The sequence below is a fragment of the Haliotis asinina genome, chromosome 7, assembly GCF_037392515.1.
Source record: "Haliotis asinina isolate JCU_RB_2024 chromosome 7, JCU_Hal_asi_v2, whole genome shotgun sequence".
NCBI classification, from domain to species: Eukaryota; Metazoa; Mollusca; class Gastropoda; order Lepetellida; family Haliotidae; genus Haliotis; species Haliotis asinina.
The window spans coordinates 60629873-60640955 of NC_090286.1; positions in this window are offsets into that span (position 1 = coordinate 60629873).

Here is an 11083-nt window from a genome sequence, read left to right on the forward strand (position 1 = left end):
CTGAATTCCATAGCTGATGAGTGTATACCAAAGTCCTCTGCAGTTCCACACATAAGAAAACCATGGTTCAACGATGAGTGCAAACAAGCTAGAAAGGCAAGGAAAAAATTAGAACATTATTTCCGTCGTCATCCTATGGTGCATAATTTCAATAAATTTAAGATTTTAAATGCTAAAGCACGGCGTACTTTTAAACAGAACAAACGCCAATCTTGGCAAAATTATGTATCCAAAATAACTTCTCGGGCACCCATGTCCAAGATATGGAACATGGTCCAGAAAATCAAAGGTAAGGGTACTAAATCTACTGTCCATCATCTTAAACATGGAGATCAATTGCTTACTGATAAATCAGATATTGCTAATAAACTGGGTGAAATCCTTGCTAAACACTCTTCCTCTTCAAATTATGTACCAAAATTTCAGCAATATCAAAAACAACAAGAAAAGAAAACTATTAATTTCAATTCTGATAATGGGGAAGATTATAATGAAACGTTTTCTATTCATGAACTCCATACTGCTCTTAATCAAGCTCATGACACTGCTACAGGAGCTGATAACATACATTATCAACTCCTGAAACATTTACCAGAATCCTGTCTGGAAACTCTCCTAAATATTTTTGATGATATTTGGGCATCGGGTACCTTTCATCCTTCATGGCGTGATGCCATAGTAGTACCAATACCTAAACCTGGACGTGATCATACGGATCCATCCAATTATCGTCCGATTTCATTAACTAGCTGTGTTTGCAAGACCATGGAACGCATGATAAATAATCGACTTGTTTGGTACTTGGAAACAAATAACCTTACCACAGATATACAATGTGGTTTCCGTAAAAACAGAAGTACTGTCGATCACTTAGTGCGTTTAGAATCATTTGTGAAAAACGCGCTGATCAATAAACAACACGCTGTCTCTATCTTTTTTTTTACCTTGAGAAGGCATATGACACAACCTGGAAATATGGCATTTTGAGAGATTTACATGATTTCGGTTTGCGAGGTCGTTTGCCTGAATTCACAGGCAATTTTTTAAATAACAGACAATTTCAAGTCCGCGTGGGTTCTACCCTGACTGATCATTATAATCAGGATCAAGGTGTTCCACAAGGCAGTATTTTGTCAGTCACACTTTTTAGTATAAAGATAAACAGTTTATCAAACGTTTTAAACGATTCAATTGATGGATCGTTATTTGTGGATGATTTAAATATTTCTTGTCGTGGTAAAAATATGCATACCATTGAACGGCAACTACAGTTATGTTTAAACAAGATTAATAAATGGTGTCTTGAAAACAGCTTTAAATTTTCTAAATCGAAAACTAATTGTATACATGTTTGTCGTAAATATAAACCACATAAAGACCCCGAACTATCCCTAGATGGCACGCCAATTAAAGTTGTGAAGGAAGCTAAGTTCTTGGGTCTCATTTTTGACTCACACTTAACGTTTTTACCGCATATTAAGTCACTTAAAACTAAATGCCTGAAAGCACTTGACTTGTTGAAAGTGGTTTCAAATTCTAAATGGGGAGGTGATCAAGCTACCCTTCTCCATCTATATCGATCTCTCGTGCGTTTTAAACTTGATTATGGCTCCATTGTGTATGGTGGAGCCTGCAAAAGCAACCTAAAACTATTAGTTGAATTGTTAGTGGCTGTGCCCTCAAAGGGGGTTGAAGTATTGTAAACTTATTGTCCTCCTGAGAGGGTACGTAAGTCCACAAACATTTACAGTAAATTTAAGTCTACCAGGATTTTAATCGTAGTATTCATGTGATTTTAATTTCGGCTAGCTTTTCGTACAATCGCCAGCAGCTGAAGGGATGGTGTAAATCCAACTAGGGTCCATGTAGGTAGCAAAGGTACTGTAAGTCCCCATGGTTCCTAGTGTGGTGATCTACCTTCTGTTGTTGGCGATCTGTAGTCTGTTTTTATATTGTATTGTCTAAATAGTGCTATTAGTTTTAACTTTCCATGCTAGTTTCAATTGAAATTGTGATATCCTAGTTCTTTTACTGTGCTTCGTCGACAGGTTTTTATGATGTTTGCTCTTTTTCATTATTGAATGTTCTCGTCACGATATGGCTGAGATATTGCCGATGTGACGTTAAATATTAACTCACTCACTCAAAAATGTTGCTATCGCTTTGACGGGATGTCTCTTTTGTGAATTCAACACATTTACTTATTTATCGAGATTTACATACATACTTGCCATCGAGAAATATTTAAAAAATTATTCTCAAATCGTTAAATTCTGGACATTGAAGTAAAATGTGAAATTCATACTGGACTTGTCGGCTGTTACAATGGATACAAAAAGTGTTCTGTCTTTCAGCATCCTTATTTCGTCTGGTTGCATTCACATTCAACTTATGTAGAGAAGTTCGATATTTACAAAATATCTCCATCAACATCTTACCATGAAACCTGTGTGTCATATGCGTGATATACGAGTGGGTTAGTTAATATTTAGCGTCACCTTGGCCATATTGCAGTCATATCGCGACGAGAACAATTCGGTTTAATTTAATCTATATCAACATTAAAATCAATAAATTGAGAACGTAAAACCCTGTCATCGAAGGACAGTAAAAACAGTAGAATATCACATACATGAACATAAAACTAGCATAGAAAACTAAAACATACAATTAAAGAAGACAATACTATATAAAATACGGCTATGGATCCCCAACAACTGAAGGTAGATCACCATAACCATGGCTAGCTTAGGAACTGTACCTAACTGAATAATGTTAGGCTTCGGGGGACTACACCTGTTGTACAAGGGCTAGTTGCAGTTAACACATACTGCTATACTTAACATAACTAAACAATAGCCTTCAGGAATGGAACCCCATGACAGAAATGTGCCCAGGACAAAAAACAGGTTGGAGGTTGGCATGGGAGGTTAAGGTAACTTGTTGGAAAAACCCATCCCAACGTTTTCGAGATGATAAATTTCATGTTGGACTGGAGACGCAAATTAATAAACTGAACATGGTGCAACATAGTGCTGGTGAGACACTGCTCCCAAAGAAAAAGAAACATCAAGACCTCCAGAGAGAACTGCCCACCCTGGAACATAGGGCATTATTGATATGTTGTATTATTTTGATAGGTTATCTCAAGGAACGAAACTTTCTAAAAGGTCACATAAAAATGGAAAACACAACTTTGCAGATTCTGATACCTTTCGGTATGCAGTTACCGAAACAAATCATAAAAAATGCCAATTCAACCTATTACGAAAAAAAACGCGATGGAAAAAAACCCGCGAATTCGGAGTTCAAGCGATTCACTAAATTTCCCCCAGAGCTGGGGGAAGAAGTTGTTTCAACAGTTGTCCTGCGCTGCGCCCATAACGCATGCGCAGTGAATAGGTTGGCGAAGCTTGAAACAGTATGCATGACCGGAGTATGAGGTCGTGAGCAGTAGTCTAATCTTGGTTGTGTACACAAACAAGTAAATAATCTACTCGTTACATAAAAAAAAAACATGTTGATTGTAGGAAGCAGCCTCTATCACAGAGAAAGCTTAATGTCTGGTTTATTGACACCTATATGTATGGCTGCCTGTCTGCTAAAGACAATATGCAATATACAGCTTCAGTCACTGACCACATGCCATTTAAACTTAACACCTATCAGGCTATATGCCATAAACAAAATAAATTGATTTATGACTCATGCACCCGAGTCCTGTCTCAACCACATTATGTAAGTAAGCAGGTGTGATACTTGTACATACGACATGTTTTTATGTCTATGGGTTGCAAAGAAACTACGTCCGTTTTTCTCGGATGACTGGATCTCACGGAAACTGGTGCAAACGCTTGTCAGTTTCAAGTCCTGCTTTGTACTTGGACGAATGACAGTTTCCAGTAATTCACCATCTCTACTGAGATGATTTTTGATTGGATCGAACGGAAATTCAAAGATGGATTTACAAAACCCAACATCTCTACATACATTCTTTATGGATAACAACATAGTGTATATGATTTTGTTTGACAACGGTATATCAATTCATACTGAAACGATGCATCATATACAATACAAAAAGTTGTTATCCATAAAGAATCTTACTTTCTTGTGACTCGCCATACTTCTAAAATGCCCATCAAACACACTATGGGCCCGACCTTGTGAGCCCTCGGCGTATCACCAAATGAAGCAGACAATCGGTAGCCGTTACACTTGAGTGCACATCCACCAGCTATGACTGGATTTGGTCTCTCACGGGCTTCGTTACGAGGGACGAAAGTCCAAGTACAGCCAGGGATACTCTACAATAATCTATATAGGCTCCCTGGTACAACATATTGCACTTCTGAATCGCGACTGTACGCTTGTAATTTTATTTATTTTCTTACAAACTGCAGTACTGATATAATGGAATATATGTTACTAGTACTTATAGTGGTGGAGTATTTGATATGATATTTCATATGTTTGTTGTTGTTTTTTGTTTGTTTGTTTGTTTTGCTGTTTTTTTTTTGTTTTTTTTGTTTTTTTTTATTTGGGGGGGTATCTCGTGATCAATAGTGGTAACGCCAAATACTAGTAAGTTCTTATCTACCTTGTGCCGGTAAAAAAACACAGAATGACCTTCGTTCGACTTTGTGCATTGTCATTTTATTCACATGGCATAGGAATCATATTTGAGGTGTGGCGAGTCACACTGTTTCCATTTCCCTCGCTAATCTACTGCATTTTTATTGGATAAAAAAATTGGATGAAAAAACAATTTGAAATTGTTTCTCCTGAGTTGTAGGCTGGTTTGACATCTTGCAGTGTCATCATCGCGATAATGCGCCGAGGAGTGGGTTGTTTAGGTGGTGAAAGTTGTAATGTGCTGAATTTGGTTTATGACGCGTGAACAAGGAATTTAGCATATCATAATATAGAAATAAATTTGATGTTCGCTTGATAGTGCTCCATGGTCAATACTGCAATGTTGATGGAAATGGTATTCTGTAATGCGGAATTTGTTTCACTGTTTTATAATACTCCCGTCTTTCATGCGAATTAAATTACCCCAAAACAAAAATGGACAGTGTCAAGCGTACACTAGATGTTTATTTACCTTCGGGAAGGAATTATCAGATAACAACAAGAAAGAGGAAGATTAAATTTCATAGAAAAACATTCCATTTACAAATTTACGGAAAATATGTTACACATTATTATCAAATATACAATCAAAAACAATGGGGTAGCATTGTAGTTGTGCATTCTTTAATACTTGTTCATATTTTGCTTTCTTATGGCTGGGGAGGTCTGCCTGTCGAATACCTTCGACCCGATTTCTGAAGAAAACAGTCAATATGATTATACTTGCATTAAGTGAATGGTAAACCAATGTGAAAATAGAATCAATGGTTGTTCTCATAATCTCATAGCAAGTATTATTGATACTTGTGTATTCAGTGCATTAGAACACAGGTGTTGTATGGTACAACCTTTTTTCTCCTTTGAAAGATCACACGGATTAATACTGTAGGGTGATTGTTACTGTATCTCCCAGCCTTGAACAAAGCCTCAACACATACAAGGCCTAATCCCTTGTTCATTGATGAGCAACTCAGTAAGAGTTCGTTAATTAACAAGGCCTAATGCCTTGTTAATTGATATCATCTCAGTTAAGATTTATCAATTAACATGCGTTCTTCCTTTGTTAATTGATGGTAAGCCAAGTTACGTAGTGCATCCTCTTAAAACAGTTTCATCTAATTCTTGATTCCCGAAAGCTAGTTAAATTGGTTTTCATGTTTACTTACTGCAGTTTTTCTGGAATATTTTCTCATGACATCATTGTGTTTGTTTTTGTTGTTTTTCTGTCTTGTTTCCTTTTGTGTCTGCAAACATCTTGTCATAGCCACTGCAACATACAAAATACAATACCCTGACAGAAACTTTATGTTTCAATAAAACTGACATATATTATACAGTGATTACAGAATTATAACAAGAAGTCGTCACCAAACACATGCACCCGATTCAAACGGTTGAACAAAATCGCCCATGAACATCACATTTTGTTGCATAATTTTACTGTGCAACATAAGTCACGTTTGGAGCTAAAAAATGAGCATTCTTATTTATATGACAGTGGGTTGTGCTCATTTTTTTGTTGTGCACTGATGCATATAGGACAGAGCATTAAGCAGAACTGCAATACCTTGAAACTCAGCGTGCGGAATAACAGGGAAAGCTGCCTTAGCATCCTTATTCTGTCCTGTTTCCAACCTGAAAAAATACAATGCTAAATTTATTGTCAGCACAATGAAGATAAATTCATGTCGAAGTTATTGTAGAAACACCTAACGTTTTACTTGTTGAATGGTTTAATACATTTAAACTCTGGCAGTTACTGTATTTAAATCATATTAAAGTATATTCTTACGTCTGTTGTGGATTTAGGGTAATTCCTCTTACAGACTCAGCATTCCGGAGAACCTGCCTCACAGTTGTCTGTGAAAGTAAATTCATGGGAAAAATGCAACTAGCATTTTGAAAAACCTAACAAAATGACTAGCAGGTATTACAACTAAAGTCTTAATTAAAGTCGAATTACTGCTAATACAACAGCGCATAAGAATATCTTGTCTGAAAACGTTACAAACATTTACAAAGAAATAAACAATCAATTTAGTTTTTATTATATATTTGTGTTAAATTTGATTTTGAAGTGCCTTAGCGGTTTTGAAACGGATGTGTTTTGTGAGTAAATGGGTTTATATCTATTAAAGTCACAATTCCATCCATATAATAACGTGTGATATGGGAACCCAAAATACGTATATGCATGAATACTGGGATTAGTCTGTATTGCTCCGTCATTGTTGTTTTTGATGAAACCTGTCTCTTAAAACATAAAACAGAACGTTTTACGTCCGTAAGAATACGTCCAAAATCAGTCTTATACTAATGATACATTATAATTGAAATTACATGCAACAAGTAATCCTTCAGCTCAACCACTAAAATCAGCTGGTGTTACCTGGGGAATATATTCCACCCCCATAGCCTGATTAAGTCCCAGGAAGGATATTTATGACATGTAATAAACCTGGTAATAAACCAGCCAGTAAGTCGAGCTGTTGTTCTCATATCGTGATTCAATATACTAAACATTTACTGAATGCAGGGATACTCTACCCTGCTCAATGGTATGGTAGTCTTGAGTGTAAGATTTCTCAACAACCATGCTGCTGAAGGAACACATGGCGTTATCAGGATTGCCTTACTGATTTTACAAATAATATACTTGCGTCATCTGCAATATACTCACCTGAGCTGAATGTGCCCTCTGAAGACGTATCGCTGACAGACATTCTGAACGGCTTTGTAGATGTAAAGTCTCAAATTCACGATAGCACAAAAATGTCCGTATGTTGGTGTGCAATGATCAACTGCATTTTCCCATCGGGTGTTCATTTATTTATTTAGATCTCAAAAGGTCATCAAATTACTTTGAGTTACTCTTCCTCTCTGTAACGTCTCCAACCAAGAAATACAATGGACAGTGCACGTGTACACAACGGTTCGTGAAACATGTAAATAAAGGTATGTCACTTTAATATGAATTTTACCAATTGACCATGTTGTTGAAATAGACTATTGTTCATCAAGACTAAGCGTTATCAAAACACTAACTAAAATCAGCCAAATAATCCAACTAGTGGTATCCTCTTTGGACTGAAGTTGTTTATTTTAAGAGTAAGAGGATTAAAAGGCATGCTCAACTGGGTTTGGTCGTTTAACTAATCCCATACAGCCATCACCAGCAGAGGGAATGATTTACACATCTTATTTTTTGTGCTTAATTACTGTGTTTGTTTTTTATTGATAAAAAATGAAATGGGATTGTGAACAGCTTTACAGTTTATATCGACACCGGTACCATACAACATACAATACAAAATTTAAATGCAGCATGTGTTGTCACATATGTATATAAATTTGAATTACAAACATGGGTAAAGCTTGAAGACAATCTTATACGGAAATAGTGAATTATCTGATCTTAATAATCTATCTTAAGATCTACCTACCTCTTCGTCACTGCTTCTTTCAGATTTGATACTAAATATGATTGAAGAATTAACCTCGTGGTTTGTCATATGATGAGCTTGTATTAGAACTTTGGTTTATGTACCTTTGTAAAGTGCATTCCACACATACAAACTACTTGTATCAATATAGAGCATTTATGAGAATGTTATTGGTAAGATAATTATTTTTGGTGTCTTGATGGTAAAATTGTGGATGCTCACCGAAGTAACCATAGACTTAAGACAAAAAACATCTTCAAACAGAAAGGAAGACCATGACAGAGAATGGAAAAATTTTTTCCCATCTTGGTGAGTCAGTTGTGTATGAAGTGAACTATCACTGTTGACATTGATGATGTATGATTGTGTAGCACTTTAAGAATTTCTTATATTTACGCAGTTACCAAATGCAAAACAGAGTGTACAGTTATGTAAGTTATGTTTTATGTATGAATGATAAATTAAAAATTTATGTACGCCGAACATAAACAAATGATAGACCGGCACGCACCATTTAAATATTCTGTGACATACTTCTTGTAAATGATTATGTAAATCTTGTTACACAATGATTGTTATTAATTCATTTGGGTATTTGCTCCAATCCACATGTACTGACATCACAACCAATTATCTATTGACATGTTTATGAGACTTCGTGAATACGCCAATTGCATAACACCGTTAACGAGCACCAACATAAAAGGTCTAATGACAGGTGTTATTTAGAGAATGCATATATAGTTCCCACGGAGTAGAGTGGTAAAATCACCGCAATGAGCATGTTTTAACACGCACAAGTATTTGGCATATAGATCAATGCTGGCCGTACACATCAACTTTCATGTTTTCACGCACCAGACGCGTTGCATTGATATACAGCACAAATGGACTATACTAAATATGGCTTATTCCTTCAGTTTTCATGAATAAATATGTCACATGCAATATCCATTATGCATATCCACACTAAGAACTCTAACAGAATAAAAGAAATAATAAATTAGTAAGTTTACAGAGTCATGGGGATTCTTGAGAAATGGCAAAATTGAAAGAAGTAGTGGTAACATCCTTTCTAAATTTACAAAAATTTACAAGCCTTGTAAATATCACCTTTACAATCGTTGTAAATATGACATTTAAATTTTGTAAATCATTTTTTTCTTGTGATATACTTGACAGAACTAAAGTTACAATAGATTGGAATAAAGCCATAACACACCAATACCTGTAGTCTTAATATTTAAACCTTTAGTGTGATGGAAAGCCCTTGCAAATGCGGTTCTGCCAAGGTATAATGTGCATTTGAGTCGCAGCTGAGAGTGTGGCTATATGTGTGATTGTGTAACTGGACTTGCCTTTATTGCGAGTAAAATCGGGGATCTGGTGCCCATTACCCGTCGGTGTTACGGCAGCTATAATTTCACGATCCATCATCAAAAATTTAATGTGTAAAATGCATCGGAAAGCTTTTGAAAATGCAGATCTGCCAAGGTATAATACGTTTTCCACTCACAGGTGATAATAAGGCAATGCGCATCAATATGTAAGTGCACTTGTGCCTGTAAAAACGGGGATTTGGTGGGCATCTTTCGTCAGCTGTTATTTCAGTATCCGTCATCCGAAACCAAAGGTGTAAAATGCGTCGGAAATACCTTGAAAATGCGGATCTACCAAGGTATAATATGCATCGGAATATACGTGCCATTATGTAACGACGTGTGTCTGTTTCCGAGGGAAAAAGCAAGGAATATGAAGGTCTCTGCCTACGTGCGGAAGGTGGAGGAGGCGAACCGGCGCTAGAAGCAGGTGTTGCGACGCCGTCTGGATGCCACTCTATGGGACCACGCCAGCACATGAGAATGTGACCTACACTACTAGGGAAGGATGGCGTCCATTTGACATCAAAAACTTGTGCCCAGTTCTGGCTTTCAGTTCGTAAGTGTATGTGTAAGTATGTTAAACGCTTGCTCACTCACGTTTCGATGTACGTAACATGAAAAGTACCTACAGCGTGAAAAAGGTAAATCGAGCTTAAAAGCGCCCTGGCGTCGAACCCGGTAAAGACTGTTCACTTCTGATGATACCACCACATATCCCTGGGGACCAGTATTACGTCGATGTGCAACATGTGAATAGGATGTGAATATTCAACGTTCAAGTGACGCTTAAAAGATGCGTCAGTAAGGCTGTTTACATGTCTGTAACAGATGACAAGATGGGCGTAGACGCCCAACCAGATGATCCACGTCGACAACCTCAGGTGCTTCATGCACGTGGAGACATATTCATATATGATATTTGTGCAATATGTCTCTTTCTGCGGGTGCGAGACAATTGGTGCAATCGGAATGCAGAGATCAAACTCTTGTGACATAAACTCTGAACTGAACTTAGTAAAAGGATCCTTCCTGGTTCGTGTTTTAAAATAGTTATCCCTTGTGATGGAATATTCAACATACTAGCGAAAGACATGCTTGACACAAGGGATGCAGAATGGAGGATCCTCGCCTTTTAATAGGTACTCGTGAGTATCTCTTGTGTGGCCAATACGACATCGTTCTATGATGACCTGTTCTGGACTGCTGTTGGCACCCGTGGCGAGCCACCTCCTCGTGGTGGGTGCTGGGTAACGCCAAGAGCTCGCCGACACCCCCGTAGTGGACCCGGGGGGATATTTGGTCCACCAACCCGTTTGCCGTGGGTTGCGGCCCTGTGTCGGCGGAGGAAGGGATCCTGGTGGTTGAGGGCAATAGGAGCTTGCAACACCACTTTGGCCCTGACTTCGCCTAGACGGGTGGTCGAGTGGGCCCGGTTCGACCAATCGGCTGGTCATGCCAAGCCCTGTGCATGGGGTATTATTATATTTATCAATGCACATATACCATTTGGAATTGTTGTAAATTTGGACTTGGCTTTATAATCTAAAACATTTTTTAATTTGAAATATGTTGTTCTGTAATTTGCCTAGAGTCCTATGCCAGAAGGCGGTGGCTCATGGGCCA